Here is a 17,451-nt window from a genome sequence, read left to right as displayed (position 1 = left end):
CAGCAGCAATCTGATCCTGAATGGAGCCTCAAGGCTCCGTTCGGGAGCCAGACCACGCCCCCCGCATCTGATGTCAGATGCGGGGGGCGTGGCTATCCCCTGCGTCTGATGTCAGATGCAGGGGGCGGGGCTATCAGCTAGCTACGCCCCTGTGTGGAAGCAAGGGAGGAGGAATACCTGGGTAGCTTTTCCTCCTAGGCGCTTTTGAGGTTACACCCTGCAACTGGGTCACAACAAATCTCTCAAGTGTGCTTCCACACTTCCTGTGCTGTGACACCGCAGTCCCTACGCCGATAGCAGGGTGCCGTTCATATTGCCAATGCCTTGTTTCGAATTTAATCGCTGTAATATAGTGCTATGATGTCGTATATCCAGCATAAAGAAGTTGCTGTTCTTTCGGGTTGTTAGTTTTCACAACACTGCTCCCCCTGCTGTTTACGTTTTGAAAGTGATTTGCCTGAAGGGAAAACTTTTGCTGCTGTTGAGCGGCTAATCTGGAAAGCACCCTATCGTGCTTCCACACAATCCCTTCTACCCAGGTTTTCCTCCTACCTTGCTTCCACACAACTAAAAATTGGGAACATACACAGTTTCCAAACCCAGGCAGAACACAGTTTTTGAAGTTGTTCTCACGACCGGGTGGGTGGGACGGCAGATGGGCGGTGGGGGAGGCCGCTTAAATTTATGATTGTAGAGTCCTTGCTGGGTGTGCTGATTGCCTGCCCAGATGGTCACTGGCTGCCCCAGGCAGCACAGAGGTTTGGGGGGCCAGGATGCGTCATCCCAGCCCCTGGAAATCCCACAATGTACCACATGAGTGCGCAGTGCATTGTGGGGATCCCCACAGCGAGAGGCAGGCACCTGTTAGTGTTACAGCACCAGTTAAAAGCAGCCGGCGCTGCACACGGTCAGGGAAACATGGTTAAGGTAGCGCTCGCTCCCTTAACCCCGTTTAAGAGGCAGGCTCCCTGGGTGGGTTTGCCCCTGAGGCACTGCCAGGAGCCAGTCAGCTCCTGCAGGTTCCCATAGGCAGCCAGACCCTAGCCTGGTTTTGGCTGCTCATGAGAACAGCCTCTTTGCTTGTGTGAATGACCTCCATGGTGCCCCTGCTTTGGTCCTAGGAATTGTTTCCTCTTCAGATGCCAGTTTTTACACTTGCTGCACACTAGTAATTATCACAAGGCAGGTTAATTAAGAGACTGAGCATTAGTCTTATTCAGACATTGCAGAGTCCTTGTGATTCTGATAGCAAAGAAAACTCTCCGCCTTCTTTATAGCAGACATATTCTTAACGCTTATATATTTAGCAGAGGAGGAGCAATTACCCAGTAGCTGTTGCCAGTGTCTCCTTTGTGCCTTTTTCATTTTTCGTGATCTTGTGAGCATGAATTGCTCCCTTTGCTAAGCAGGGTCCCCCCTGGTTTGCATTTGGCTGGGTGACTACATGGGAGGGCTGTCTGTTTTAAGAGATTCCCCTTAGGGGATGGGGCTGTAGCTCAGTGCAAAGCATCTGCTTGCATGCAGAAGGTCCCAGCATCATTCCCTGGCATCTGAGGAAGAGCTGGGAGAGACTTTTGTCTGAAAACCTTGGAGATCCTCTGCCACTCAATGTAGACAATACGGAACTAGACAGTCTGACAATACTGAGTTGGTCGGACTCAGTATAAGGTAGCTGCTTATGTTCCCATGGAACAGGGAACCATTATTTCATTTCCTTCGTTGTATAAACCACTTTGCATTTTTTGTTGATGAAAGTGTTGTATAAATGTGAATAACAATAATAGTAACCATCATCATCTTACAGTCCAATACATTTTACAATCTAAACTCTGTCATATTTGATACTCTCCTCCAAATCTGTTTCATTGAACAGTCAATGTTCTTCTAGTACAAATGACTTATATATGATTCTACATTAGTATGGATCCTTTGTCTCTTTGAAAAAGAAAGCTCAAGTTCAGATTAAACTTTAGCCTGATCCATTTGAAACACAGAATGTGAAGACTGCCTGTTTCAAATTCCTACATGTAGGCATGATTTTATTACATAAATCTTGTAACTGTATGTACTCAAAGTTTACACAGTCATAATCAACCCAGTCCAGCTAGGGGCCATGACCACACAGAAGCAGGTTTTTGTGCAAGTGGATAAGGATAAGGAAATGTATGCACAACTGGATAAGGAAATGTATGCACAACTGAGTGCTGTGCATACCATTCCTCAGGAAATCTACCAACGTGGGTTGCATGCATGTAGCCTCAGCTAAATATTTGCAATTGTGCTGATCAGCTGTTTTAGATGAGGAGCAGAGGGGTGGATTTAGTTATTGCTCTTCCCATTCAACAGCTGATTGAAGCTACTACAAGTATCTGACTGGATCTGTGTCTGTGCAGCATGCGTATGGTGTTGGATCTAGGCCAATTCTTTCCTATTTCTGAGCCATGATCCTTTCATTTGCCTTGGTTAGTTCATTTCAGCATCAAAGAATAAAAACTGTGCAGCCCTCTTCTTATTATGTTTGCTTTGCATGAGCTCCCAGACATTGTCAATAACTCACCATAAAATTTTGTTGGTGTTTTACAGAGTATATTTGAACACCTATTCTAGAATTCAGCATTATCTCCTGATTTAATTATGTGATAGCCGTTAGATATATCATGGGAAAATGTGGTTCAAAAGGAAATCTGGATAGTAGAATTGTCACTCGTTCCCATCAAGATGAAAAACAACCTATTTGTATTTCCCTTTTTAGAATTCTACCCTGTAATCTTCATTTTCAAATGAAGGTTTAAAACAAAAAGAAAAACACCTTTCATGCCCACACCTTTCAATATTATGGGAACTGGCATATCTTTGCAAAAGTAGGATACCCTGTCTCTGTGTGGAGTTGTGACTAGGACCCTCATCCATAATGTACTTGTGCACCTTAAAATCCTACCTGGTAATTCACTGGGCCTTAAAGGATCCAGATTAGTCAAGGCTTTCTGTTACAATGTATACAGTGCATTGGATCAGTCTGTAGAATCCCAATAGTGGCAATACCAAAACCAGGAATTAGCTGGAGCCTCTGTCACTATTTGTTCTTTAATAAATAAGCCATGAGAAGAATATATATTTTGGAAATGGATTTGCCTTGGCTTTACTAAAGCAGTTCTTGTTTGTTTCCTTTTTACATTGCACTTGATGCATATTCTTTTCACATTGTTGGATAAATAAGGTTAGGATAAATGAAAAATACTGAATGTGAGTTCATTTGGACAGACCCTGCATTTTAAAACAAGATGTCTGGCTGCAGGTGCCAGCTCTTAGTCTTCATACTATGAACACGTGCACTGGTGTATATTAATGCAGGAGTTTGCTTTGCCTGAAGTGCCCAGCTGCTGAAGTGCTCCACCTTGTTCCTGCTAGACTTACCTTGGGTGTTGCCTAATTGACTACTAAGAGAGGGGAAGCCTGGGAATATGTGTGCACACACCCATTGAACTCTTGGCTTTTGCTTTCCCCCCCTTGGCTCTGCCTTGTCTTGTTGTATCTTCTTCTGTACAATCTGTTAGGGTCAAACCAGATGTGACACTAAACATGTCATTAGAATCATAGCAGGGTTTTTTTGCGGGGGGGGGGGGGCGCAACCAGGATTGGGACCATGGCATATACAAGGTAGGGTATTTAACCCTTTCTTTCTGTACTGCAGATGCAATGGAAATTGCTCATACCCCCAAAGGTGCTGTGAGCCTTGGGAGGGAAATTCCCATCAGCCCCTGTGGAAGTTCTGTTGTTACCTATCTCTCATCATATTGCAATTGTGGCAGTGCTGCCTTGCCACAAACAGAACATTCATCCCACTAGGAGAAGGGGGGAAGAGTCAAAGAATTTACCTACCAGAATATTGGCAGCAGGCCTCCAATCCTATCTAACAGCTATTACTTATCATCTATTATCATCTTAAAAACCCATCTGTGTGATGAAGAGCGATATAGATTAGGCAGACACTGAGGTCATTCACACAATCAAAAACTGTTTTCTACCCGGTTTGGGAGCTGTGTGTGCTCCCAATATTCATTTGTGTGGAAGCAAGGTAAGAGAAAAACCTCTTAGAAGTGATTGTGTGGAAGCAAGATAGGAGAAAAAGCTGCCCAGGTTTTCCTCCTACCTTGCTTCCACACAGTCACTTCTACCCAGGTTTTCCTCTTGCCTTGCTTCCACACAATTGAAAATTGGGTGCACACACAGCTCCCAAACCCAGGTGATTTTGATTAAGTGCCATCAAGTTGGTGTCAACTCTTAGTGACCACATAGATAGATTTTCTCCAGGATGATCTGTCTTCAACTTGGCCTTTAAGGTCTCTCAGTGGTGCATTCATTGCTGTTGTAACCGAGACCACCTTGCTGCTGGTCATCTTCTTCTTCTCTTTCCTTCAACTGTTCCCAGCATTATGGACTTTTCAAGGGAATTGGGTCTTTGCAGTTTTTGATTGTGTGAATGGCCTCCCTGAGTCAAACTAGACATTACTTTACACTTGTGCAGGGACATACTTTCTTCTTCGTAAAACAGAATATCCAGGAGGCCCTGATCCAGGTAAGGTAAGGGAACTTTGCTCCTGCTGTGGTCCCAATCCAAATCAGCCGCCCCCCCCCCTCCACAACTACTGCTATTATACAAAGAAAAAACATACACAGAGGCATCGCACATGCTTAAAGTAATGTGTAATTTGGGCCACTGGTACAACATGTTCAGTAAAAGATGGCTGTTAACCCATGATAGTTTTTATCTGCATTGCAGAGGAGGGGAGACACTCTGTAGCTATAGGTGCCCTGCACACCTTGGGAGGCTTAGGGTGGAGCTGATGGAAGATGTTCAGGAGCTGAGCGACAGGATCCTCCACCCTCATGGCCCACTCCCTTGCTTACCCGCGTTGTCTGTTTTCTCCTCTAAACTCCACTTGCAGCAGCAGAGTTAATATTCTTAGTGGGTGTTTGTAACCAGAGGAAGGGTATTTGTAAGGAATCTGAGCAAACAAAGGTTTCCCATCTGTCCTTCCTCTTTGCTGTTAGTCTTGGCTATTTGTTGTTTGTGAAAAGTGCCCTTTTACCACTGTTTCCCATTACCTGGTTCACTTGTATGCTCATAGTTCATAGTATAGCCTCATATATTGATAGGCAATTTTTCTGGTGCTGTTATTCTGTACTCTTGGGGCTGTGCTGCAACTGGCTGCACAGTTAGAGTCCTATCCTCTGATGTGGCTAGCTCATTCTGTGCTCTTTGGCTTCTCTTCATTGACACCCTAGGCAAATGTTTTCTGCTGTATTCCTATGATTCAGAGTTCAAGCGTGAATAGTAATATCCTGTGGTGTTGTTGTTTTTAACCTTTTCTTGAGCATCTTCATTATAGGTTGAATAGGCAATGGGGAAAGGAGTGAATCAGAAGTTTTGCCTAATTTGAAGCTCTCCCTTGGAAACAATAAAATGTGTCTGTGTATGTCATGAAAATATGGAGAAAATGGAAGGATACAACCTTGGAGATATTTAGTATTGGCTCTGCTGATGATCCTGTGGATGCCCTGTTGGATAATTGGAACAGCAAACTCACCAGGGCAGTAGACATGATCGCTCCTAAGTGTCCTCTCCAACCTGCTTCAAAATTGGCCCCTTGGTATGCGGAGGCTGGTACGGGGGCTGAAGTGGCAAGGTAGACGATTAGAGCGCAAGTGGAGGAAGACTCAACTCAAGTCTGAAAGATTACAACATAGAGCACATTTGAAGATCTATGCTCTGGCAGTACAGGTGGCAAAGAAGCAATTCTTTTCAGTCCATATTGCATCTTCAAGTTCACGTCCAGTGGAGTTGTTTAGGGTTGTGAGAGGGCTAGTATGTGCCTCTGAATCAGAATTTGGAACCACCTATTACTCACTGTGACATGTTTAATGAGGTTTTTTTGTGGCTAAAATGTCTCATATCTGGGCCGACTTGGATTTAGACCCCACAATTACTGCAGTATCTGAAACGGACGTGTCCAGCAACTCCACTTATGTGGTCAGGCTGGATCAGTTTGTGACTCATGAGGATGTTGTTTAACATCTACATGAAATGGCTGGGAGAGATCACCAGGAGGTTTGGTACAGGATGTTATCAGTATGCCGATGATACCCAAAACTTTTTCTCCATGTCAACATCATCAGGAGAAGGCATAACCTCCCTAAATGCTTGCCTGGAGGCTGTGATGGGCTGGATGAGAGGTAAGCTGAGGATTAATCCAGATAAGACAGAGGTACTTATTGTGCGGGGTCGGAACTCGGGAGATGATTTTGATCTGCCAGTTCTGGATGGGGTCACACTTCCCCAGAAGGAACAGGTACACAGTCTGGGGGTGCTTCTGGACACAAACCTCTCTCTGGTGTCCCAGGTTGAGGCAGTGGCCAGAAGTGCCTTTTATCAGTTTTGGCTGATACACCAGCTGTGTCTGTTTCTTGAGATTAATTATATCAGAACATTAATGACATCAGAACAGTACATCTGCTGGTCACCTCCAGACTTGATTACTGCAATGTGCGCTATGTGGGGTTGCCTTTGTACATCGTCCAGGAACTGCAGGTTGGTCCAGAATGCGGCCAGGTTGGTCTCTGAGTTATCTTGGAGAGACCATATCATTCCTATCTTAAAAGATCTACACTGGTTGCTGATAAGTTTCCAGGCAAAATACAAGGTCTTGGTTACAAGGTCTTGGTTATAACCTGATACGGATGATACGGATTATCTGATATCATTATCTGATGATATGGATTATCTGGACCCTTTTCAATCTGGCTTCCGCCCTGGGTATGGGACTGAGACTGCCTTGGTTGCTCTAGTGGATGACCTACGCCAGGAACTAGACAGGGGGAGTGCGTCCCTGTTGGTTCTGCTGGACCTCTCGGCAGCATTCGATACCATCGACCATGGTATCCTTCTGGGCCGCCTCTCGAGTATGGGAATCGGAGGCACTGCATTGCAGTGGTTCCAGTCCTTTCTTGGGGGGCGGTTCCAGAAGGTGGTGCTGGGGGACTACTGCTCGACCCTGTGGCCATTGGCCTGTGGGGTCCCGCCGGGATCGGTCTTGTCCCCCATGCTGTTTAACATCTACATGAAGCCGCTGGGAGAGGTCATCCGGGTACTTGAACTGAGTTGTCAGCAATATGCAGATGACACTCAGCTCTATCTCTCCTTGTCATCTGATCCTAGGGAGGTGGTGGATGTCCTAAATCGGGGGCTGGAGGCCGTGATGGGCTGGATGTGGGCTAATAAACTGAAATGGAATCCAGACAAGACGGAGGTACTGTTGGTCAGTAGGAGAGCCAACCGGGATGAGGAGATTTTACCGGTTCTGGATGGGGTTGCACTCCCCTTGAAGGAGCAAGTACGCAGCTTGGAGGTACTACTGGACCCGGCTCTGCTTTTGGAAGCTCAGATGGAGGCGGTGGCCAGGGGTGCCTTTGCACGGCTTCAGCTAGTGCGCCAGCTGCATCCCTTTCTTGAGAAGGCAGATATGGCCACAGTTACCCATGCCTTAGTCATGTCACGGCTGGATTACTGTAATGCGCTCTACGTGGGGCTGCCCTTGAAGAATATCCGGAAACTGCAGCTAGTGCAAAATGCGGCAGCGAGGGTGTTATCCGGAGCTGCCCGTTGGGAGCACATCACCCCCATTCTGAAAGAGTTGCACTGGCTGCCGATTCGTTTCCGGGTCCAATTCAAGGTGCTGGTTTTGACCTTTAAAGCCCTTAACGGTTTGGTCCCGGGGTATTTGAGGGACCGCCTGCTCCCAAGGGTTGCTGTCCACTTGACAAGGACATCTGAGGGGTCCTGCTCCGGGTGCCAACAATGAGAGAGGCCCGGCTGTCGTGCACTCAGGACAAGGCCTTCTCTGTTGCTGCCCCCAGACGCTGGAATGCTCTCCCAGCGGCCATTCGCTCCTCGGACTCCATCACGGCTTTTAGAAAGCTTGTTAAAACTTGGCTTTTTATCCAGGCTTTTACATAATCATTTTTACTGCTGCTTCTGTGTGTTTTTAACTATTGTATTGTTTTTATGTTTGTATTTTATAGATTTTAAATTTGGCTTGTTTTTATATATATTTTATATTTTTTAGCTTAATATTTTTACTGTCTTTTTATTGTATGTTTTAACTTTTGTAAACCGCCTTGGGGTTGTCTTTTAACGAAAGGCGGTATATAAATGTAACAATAAATAAATAAATAAATAAATAAATAAATAAAACCTATAAAGCCCTAAACAGCTTGGGCCCTGGGTATTTAAGAGAATGACTTCTTCGCTATGAATCACACCGCCCATTGAGATCATCAGGAGAGGTTCGTCTGCAGTTGCCACCAGCTCGTCTGGTGGCTACTCAGGGATGGGCCTTCTCCATTGCTGCCCCAAGGCTTTGGAATGCGCTCCCCAGTGAAATAAGAGCCTCCCCATCCCTGACAACCTTTTAGAAGGCAGTCAACGCATTTGTTCACCCAGACTTTTATTTAGATACTGTTTTAATTGTGTTTTTAATAGTTTTAACATTTTAAATTGTTGTAATGTTTTAACCTTTTTTATTTGTTGTTTTTATCGTTTTGTTGTAAACCACCCAGAGACTTGTGTTTTGGGAGGTATGCAAATGTGTTAAATAAATAAATAAATAAATAAGTAAGTAATAGATTCTCCATGTCCAGGAGAACTCCATTCCGTTCTCTAGATTATTATTTTGCATATACCCACAGGACCTGCGCTGCCGGAAGCAGTGCAGATTACTATCTGTGCTCTTCTCAGCAGCATGGAGCAACAGAGGCCTGGACTCATTTTCCCAGCCTACACATATCCCACAAGTCACTGTGCTATGAATACGATGCCTTGGGGGATTCCCCCGTTAGACGGGTGTTCTAGGCGCCCAGCTCTGTGGAGCCAAGAAGACACACAAGCCCAGCAGCCGGGTTAAGGGAGTGCTTTCCTGGCTGGAGTCAGGCTTCAGAGTTGGGGTTAGGCTAGGTACAAGCACCGGGATCCATGCAGATCCTGGTGCTCCACATGGGTAGCCTAGCCCAGGCCGGGCTGCTCATGAGAACAGACTCCTTGTCTATCAGGTATCTTAACTGAGATGCTCCATACTTAGGGGCGCAGTTAACATGAGGTATAACTTTTGAGATAGACTAGTGAAAGTGAACTGGGTGAACTGCAACTAATGAAAACATGGGGGAAGTATTTGATAGAATGGGAAATGAGGACAAATGTCTGCATCAACTATGATTGTTGTATCTGATGAAGATGGCTCTTGCCTATGAAAGCTTATGTCACAATCAATTTGTTAATCTCTAAGGCCAGCTTTAGGGGTAGACAAGCTGAGCAGCTGAGCTCAATCACCTTGCCCCCTCACAACCCTAGACAACACAGCTGGTCGTGAATTTGCAGAAGCAATGCGGGTAGAGAAGACCCACTTCTTTGCTGTCTGCACTGCCAGAGCATAGATCCTAAAATGAGCTCTCTGTTGCAATTTATCGAATTTGCGCCAAGTCTTCCTCCACTTGGGCTCTAGTTGTTTACTTCGCCACTTCAACCCCCGCAGTTCATCCAAATACTATGGGGCTGACTTTAAAGCAGGTTGGAGAGGACGCTTAGGAGCGGTTGTGTCTACTGCTCTAGTAAGTTTATTATTCCATATTTGCACCAATGCATCGACAGAATCACTAGCAGAGCCAGCTTGAAACCCTTCCAAGGCTTCTTGGAATCCTATTGGATCCAATAAACTTCTTGGGTGGACCAACCTAATGGGTCCTTCATCCCTACAGAGGTGGGTTGTGGCTGCAAGTCTTACCTTAACCAGATGGTAATCCGTCCATGACAGTGGGGAGATAATAACAGGGTTCTCCACCCACGGGACATCTCCCTGATCAGAGCAAAAGACCAAATTGAGCATGTGACCTGCATCATGTGTTGGTCCAGAGACCACTTGGGATAGGCCCATCGTCATCATGTCTGCTATGAACTCCTGAGCCGCCCCTGACAACCCAGTCCTGAAATGGACATTGAAGTCCCCCCCCCCCACCAACTACCTTGTCCATTCCAATGCAACCAGGTCCGTCAGCTTAGTTATGGACTCCATTGGACAATTGGGTGATCGGTATACCAACAGAAGTCCCAAGCTATCCTTGGTCCCTAGACCAATAATAGCTTATAATTTGCAGCCTAAGGCAACAAGCCTTCCATTAATTATAAAATCAATTGACAGACATCAGTTTCCTCCTTTCTCGGCCATAAGGCATTATTAGCAGATGCAGTAGGAGCAGATCCTACTACAGATTCAATGGCTGTGAGGAGAACATTCATGGGGGAATAGGAGAACAAGGAATCTTCGCTGTGAGGGAATGTCTCCATATTATATGGCTCTAAAACTTTGCTAGCACACTTTGCTATATGCGAAGGCACTCCTGACTGCTCTAACTTAAACATGAATATGGCGCTGGGAGTCAGGCAGGCCGTTACAGGGGGAAACAGTCAAGGCAACTGAGGTCTAGTCAGATCATAATCTGGTGGGGTTTAGTTTGACTGCGTTGGCCAACCTCTGCAGGGGTGGTGGACCAATTAGAAGGGTCTGCCCCAAAGGTTTGTGGAGCTGCTTGGTTTCCAGACAGCCCTTGGGGAGTTTCCAGTATCCAGAACATTGTGCATTGGAGTGGCTCCAGTCCTTTAGGGATGTGCGAAACGTTTCGGATACAAAACGTTTTGCACCCAAAACAGCCTTTTTCGGGTGTTTTGTAGACAAAACAAAACACCCACTTTCCAGATCCAAAAGTTTTGTATACAAAACAAAACGTCCCTGTTTCAGCTACAAAATGTTTTGTTGTTTCGGACCTCCATTTTGTGGTGATCCCTGAGTCAGTCTCCATTTTGTGTTTGACATCTCTTTGAATTTCCCACCCTTCCAGCCTTCTGATCGGTGACCTAAATCATGGGCTGACCTGCTGACAATTCCCTCCTTGTTCCTCATTGGCTCTTTTGCTTCTTGCCACTCTTTACTGACCCCACATTGGCCAGGGGAAGGATTGCTAACCCATGGGGTGCTGGGTTCTGTTGATTCTGTGGTGTTCTGAGTGTAGATTTTCTGGTAGCATATGAGAGCGGATTCCTGTTTTTCACTGAAAATCTCATATGCTACCAGAGAATCTACAATGAACACCTCAGAAACAACAAAACCCAGTACCCCACGGGCTTGTGGGTATGGGGGTGGTTGGCACCCTATGTGCACTACACAACCCCTCACTCTGGGCAACCCCAGTGCCACCAAGTGGAATTATGGAGCTGCTGAAACCTAAACCTCCATTATTCCCTATGGGAGAAATCTTAGACACGTAAACTTCATCAAATCACAAAAGACCAGCCCTTTGCCCAATTTCTTTGAAATAATTCTGGAAGTTTCCTTGCCCCCATTGGGCACTACCACCCACCACACTCCGCTCTGGGTCATCCCTTTCCCCTTGATTTGAAGCGATACATTTGCTGGAATCTCCATTATTCCCTATGGGAAAATTCTTAAAGATGTGTAAACTTTAAAAATTCACAGAAAATCAGCCCTTTGCCTAATTCCTTTGAAATGTGGGTGGTAGCTTCCACCCATTGGACACTACCACCACCACCCACTCTTTTTGCCCTGGGACCCTTTTTAAAAATCCAAATCAATTTGGATTTGGATTTGGAAAATTCGGCTACAAAACAAAACAAAACAGGGCTGATTCGGATTCAGAAAATTTGGGTACAAAACAAAACAGGGGTGTTTCGATTTGGATACAAATCGAAACAAGAAAATTCCAAAACGCACACCTCTACAGTCCTTTCTTGGTGGGAGGTTCCAGAAGGTGGTGCTCGGGTTCTTCTACTCGACTCCTTGGCTTCTGGCCTCTGGGGTCTCACAAGGTTCAGTATTGTCCCCCATGCTGTTTAACATCTACATGAAACTGCTGGGAGAGGCTATCAGCAGGTTTGGTCTGAAGTGTCATCAATATGCAGAGGGCACTCAGCTCTACCTTTCCCTGACATCAGATTCTAGGGAAGCAGTGGATGTCCTGCCAGGGCTCTCTCTGGAACTGCTCACTTAAGAGCATATGACACCTATTCTGAAAGAGCTGCACTGGTTGCCAGTTTGTTTCCAGATCCATTTCAAGGTGCTGGATATTACCATTAAAGCCCTTTACGGCTTGGGCCCTGGATACCTCAAGGACCGCCTGTTTCCAAGCATTTCTGCCCGCTCAGCAAGATCATCCGGGGGGGGGGGGCTTTGCACAGTGTGCCAACGTTGAAAGGCTAGATTGTCGTGCACACGGAACAGGGCCTTCTCTGTTGTTGCCCCCAAACTCTGGAATGCTCTCCCAGTAAACAATTGCTCTGTGACAACTGTGGCTGCTTTTAAAAATCAACTAAAGCCTTTTTTTATTTACTCAGGCTTTTACTTCCTAGAGGCTCCAGGTTTCTCAGCTTTCCTGAGTTTGTTTCTTTTTAATTGTTTCTTGGCATTTTATGGTTTTAAAGTTTGATTGATTGAAGGTTTTAAATATAACTTTTATAGAATTTTATTGTATTTTAACTTTTGTGAACCACCTGGAGATGCATTATGGAAAGGCAGTATAGAAATGGAATAAATAAAAATAAATAAAATGAAGCAATTCATAAAAGCAGAAGAAAAACATAAGGGAATCCATAAGCATGTTTTATACACACTATTCAAGAGTCTCTGCTTTCAAGTGTCATATAACCCCAAATTAATAACTATGTTTCACTGTGACTGAGTGGCGACAGGGATATTGCTAAGTACAAGCTAAAGATATGACATTTGAAATCATCATTGCCTTCAGAAGAAAAGGAATGATTGCTGTATTTAGCTGCATTTAGCACTGGGACTCTGTTGCAGGCTCATTGTGTAGCTCTCAGAAATAATCGAATAATGTTGAATCATACAGAATTCATGCAGGCTGTGCTATTGCAGTCATAAATTAAAATGACTATTCATAGGGTGGCACCTTCTCCTTGGGAGTCATATCGCTAATCCGATGTTGTTTTTCCAAAGCAGCTTGCCTGGTGTGGATGGATTATATGATTTTCTTTTACAGCTAAATCATCACTCCTGTGTGATTGATCCTCTCAAGCTATTGTGAGATCCCTAACCACCTAGTGGTGTCTGATTGTATATTTGCTGAGGCTGGCAGGGGGTGGGGGGAAATCTTACAATGATTAATATGAACATCCCTTTCCTGCATATACACACACTCAAGCCAGGAGCAAAACCCTAATTCAGGCATAACTGTTTAGGGGAATGTCTCATGCAAAACTAAAGGTAAATAACATGAGACTGTTTATCCTATTCTCCAAAATGCTCATGTTACCACACTTGCTCAGTGCCTGCCAACTATCATGTCTATAAATGTGCTTTTGCTGAAGTTGGGGGGATTAGCTCTAAAATGAAATTTACAAGTGTGCGGTAATCAAGGATCACAGGCTGGACACAGGCAAATATCAACATTATAGTATCCCCTTAGAGGAGCAACAGACTCAGAGAACAGACTTGTGAAACAAGAAATGAAACAGAAGCACAATGCAAATTGGGAGTATTTGGCAGCCTTGGTTGCACCCCAAACATGAACAGTTATGTGGGCAATAACACAGAGGCTGTGTTCAGACATAACACCAAATGATAGGTAAACATGCCAGAGGTTTGAGTTTGTGGTCATCCGAATGCATGAAACCATGGTTTTGTCACCCAACCACTGCTCTGTTTTTGACCCCAAACCTGAACTTCAATCTTTGGTTTGTAGTGAGTTTCACTACAAACTGAAACTTCAGGTTCCAGGGCTATTGTTTCATCCAAATGCTGCTGCCACCGTAACCTGGGCTTTGTGCTCTAGCTCCTCCCGAAACCATAGAAAGGGTGGCTCAGACCAGCCAGAAATGTGTCATTTCTAAGGCAGCTGACTTTCTCACTGGCCACCTCTCGGAGTTGATGACCCACCCTCTGCTGTCTCCTTTCTCCTCCTGCTGCTACTTGGCAACAGGCATGCCACATCCCTGTAACTCCTGCATTAAAGGAATTAATTAAACACATTGGTGAATGCCTGCTTTCTGTTGCATCTCATCTCATGGGCCCCCCTTGTCGAAGAAAAAGATGAGAGGACAAGATGCAGTCAGCAAGAGAGGTCTCCAGCAATTCAGAATTGTAGTGATTTGTGCACAAACATATGAAGTCCCAGTAACACAATGAATTGAACAACTAGATTGTTTCCTCACAAAGAGCACATATGCCAGGCTGTTGAGGGTATGTATGTGATACCTTGGTGATACCACAGAAATAACAATGTGCTGACCCCATGCACGGGTGTGTGTGTGTGTGTGTGTGTGTCCAATCAAAGCTACATAAAGAACACACTATTATGACCCAGGTCACCCAATTGGACTGGAACTGAGAGCCCCAAAAGGCCAGGCCCAGGCATTCTGTTGAGAGATTCCCTGATGCCAGACATTGGTGAACTGGTTAATTCCTGGGAAACAGGCCAGATTGCCTGTCCTGTGTTACAACTGTGAATTGCCTTGGGGAAAGTAGGAGTAATCCTATCTTTCATGCATCTTGCTATGTTTTGCTACGTTTGTCACAATCGATTTCTTGTTTCACATATATTTACATGCAATCACCTTCTAATTATTTTAGATATGCACATTAGGATTAGAGTTTCCCTTGACATGTTTTTGACTTCCTAACACCTCTTTGAGGTAGAGAGTTCAAGCTCAAATTTTGTTCCCACAGCAGAGATAAACCTGCAAAGCTCAGAAATGCAGATTGTCTTGAGAACACAAGAAGAAAGAATTCATTTCCGATAACAAACTACAGCATGCAAGAGACGGCTCTCAATCTCCTGAATCTCAGCTCTGGCAAACAAACAATTGTCCTGAGTGATCAGATTTTCCTGACACAAGTTAATTGACACTTTTGAGAGGCCTGATGGATATTGCTTTTTTTGAAAGAACTTTATGTCCAGATCCAAGAAATCAAATGACTATAAGAACTTAGCTTTTTGGACATGGCTTCATGCAAAGTTGTGCTCATCCTAGGATTTTCTGCCTGGCTGCGTACCAAGAAGGAAGGAGCTCCCTCTGATAGACAAGAGAATGTCTGCGGCTTCTGCCACAGGGCGAATAAGCTGGGACTACTGTCTATTTCTATCTGCAAACTGGCATGCCCTTTTGAAGCCTTGATTGCTCTGCACTCTAGCCTCGGACCCAAGCAACGCTCACTTCCATGTGCCATGACTGGAGCTGGAAGATACCTTCCTGGAAGATACCTTCCTTCCAGGAAGGATATGCCTTCCTGGAAGACACCACTCAGCCTTTGCCCCCTCACCCCTTTCCCCTACTAAACTCTGGCGTTCTGCCACCCTGCTCCAAAGCAACCCCACCCCCTTCTCTTCTTTCCATTCTCTCTATCCTTTGTTAGGTTTTGCTAGTCAGCTTAAACACTGAAACCACATGCAGCCAACATATTCATTAGTTAGGAATATATGCACTACACTGTGCAAAGCAACATGATTGACCTGATTGAATTACTTGATCAGCATTACCAATTTGCCTTAATAAAGCCCATTAAACTTTCCAAGAGTGTCTTTACTTCCTACTTATGTGTCCAAATCATACATGGTCACCATATCAAAGAACTATGCCAGTTTGTGGCTAGAGTGAACAAGCCTTACTCTCATTGCTAGCTCCAGAGCAGAGGTGATTCACAGAGTGTGAATCAGGCTTGGCTCACAACACCACCAGTGGAAACCTCAGGCATTACAACCTTCCTGCAGTCCAAAGAGACAACACGTAGGCCAACAAATCCAGTGTCTGTCTCTGTCCATTGCACCAACGCATCAACAGTGGGATTTGTGTGCTGGGAGGGGCCAGCAAGTCAGGTTTTCTTTGGCAGTTTGGTGCTGCACTTTGAAAGAGAAGTGTTGCAAGGGTCTGGACAGGCAAAGGGGGTGGATGGCTTCTTGCATGCTTTGCATGAAAAGGGATTGAGGATCGGGTTCCTTGAGCAACCTGCAACACACATCTTTGTGCATTGCCCAGCATGCAGGATCTTCACTAAGAATTACCACAGGAAACATTTTGACAACTTTCATCTGAGGAAGGAGAAGAGGCACACGTTCAGTGAAAACTTCCATACACTAACACATGATGTAGTGCGGCTGATCAGCAAGGCATCTTTTTAAAGGTGTTTTGTGTGCTGTCTGGTTGGGCAGCAGGGCATTGGTTGCCTTGCATGCCTGAGCATTGTTTTTTAAAGTTCTCATGCACAGTATTGTTCCCTCAGATTGTATAGAGGGATGCCTATAAATCTGTATGTATGGATATAGATATAGATATAGATATAGATATAGATATAGATATAGATATAGATATAGATATAGATATAGATATAGATATAGATGTTCAGCCCTGCCCACCCCCATGTGGTGTTACTCCAGACTGTGTTGAAAGACAGGCCTTGGGTTTTTCATTGATCCTGTTCTATTTTTTGTACCAGTTTGTAGGGGAAGGGTGCCCCATCCCCTTCATCTGGGGTGAAAGCATGCAGGCTTAGCCATCCCTCATGAGCAGAATTGTCCAAAGCAACAAAGGGAATGAGCTCGAGAGCCCTGCATGATGATAAAACATGTAATAGATGCTTATGCTCTTCTCCCAAGGACCACTCTCTCACAAGAGTGCCTGGCCATAAAGACACGCATATCAGCTGGGGGTCTGTTGCCTCCGAGCCTGGTAGGTAGTTCAATGCAAGCCCCAGGCAAGGGTCCCTCAGTGGCATCTTTCTTGTTCGTGCTGACTGCTGCAAATCAACAGTGTGAGCGCTCCCTCTCATAGTCAGGTCTCCCTGTAACACATATCCACACACACACACCCTTTTTTTTTGCCCCTCACAGTCAGCTGGCTAGCCAGGGATCACTCTAATCTGCAGATGACTTGCCCTGGGATGCCCCATGGCAACTGATTTATATACACTGCAGTGCCAGTCCCAGCCCAGCTGGTTTAGCTTTGTCGTAGGATCCATTTCCAGTCTTTCCTAACTCTGCCCACCTGCAACTGCTCAGACACATTAAGCGGACTGGACTACCTGAAAGTCCAGAAGGGTTGAGTGGAGAGGGGACGGTACAGAATACGAGTTCTATTATTAACCAGAGATACCAGGAGCCCCACATCAGCAGGGGCACTAAGGACAGCACAGTCCAATGGAGACCTGAAGCAGATGGTGCCTCATGAGAGGGCTACTTCCTGGCCAGAAAGCTGTCATGCGGGCTAGTGTGTGTGTGTGGGCTTCCTGGACTGCTTGGCCCGGGACTGCGAATACAAGAACTTCCTTTTTCACAGTGAGCTGAAGCACAGGATCCTTTGCCGGCCCTCATATTTATTTA

At 45.3% G+C, this 17,451-nt stretch overlaps 1 long non-coding RNA gene across 1 annotated transcript in view; it reads left to right on the top strand.

The window, feature by feature from the left end:
- LOC128323403 (uncharacterized) overlaps positions 1–15,644 on the top strand; it is a 43,910-nt gene extending 28,266 nt beyond the window's left edge. The window contains exon 3 of the long non-coding RNA XR_008306250.1: positions 14,805–15,644. This is a non-coding gene — a long non-coding RNA (uncharacterized LOC128323403). The remainder of the gene's footprint in view (positions 1–14,804) is intronic.
- Positions 15,645–17,451: the final 1,807 nt, after the last annotated feature.

The sequence above is a fragment of the Hemicordylus capensis genome, chromosome 4 (assembly GCF_027244095.1).
Source record: "Hemicordylus capensis ecotype Gifberg chromosome 4, rHemCap1.1.pri, whole genome shotgun sequence".
Lineage (NCBI taxonomy): Eukaryota > Metazoa > Chordata > Lepidosauria > Squamata > Cordylidae > Hemicordylus > Hemicordylus capensis.
This window is presented reverse-complemented; position numbering and strand designations above follow the sequence as displayed.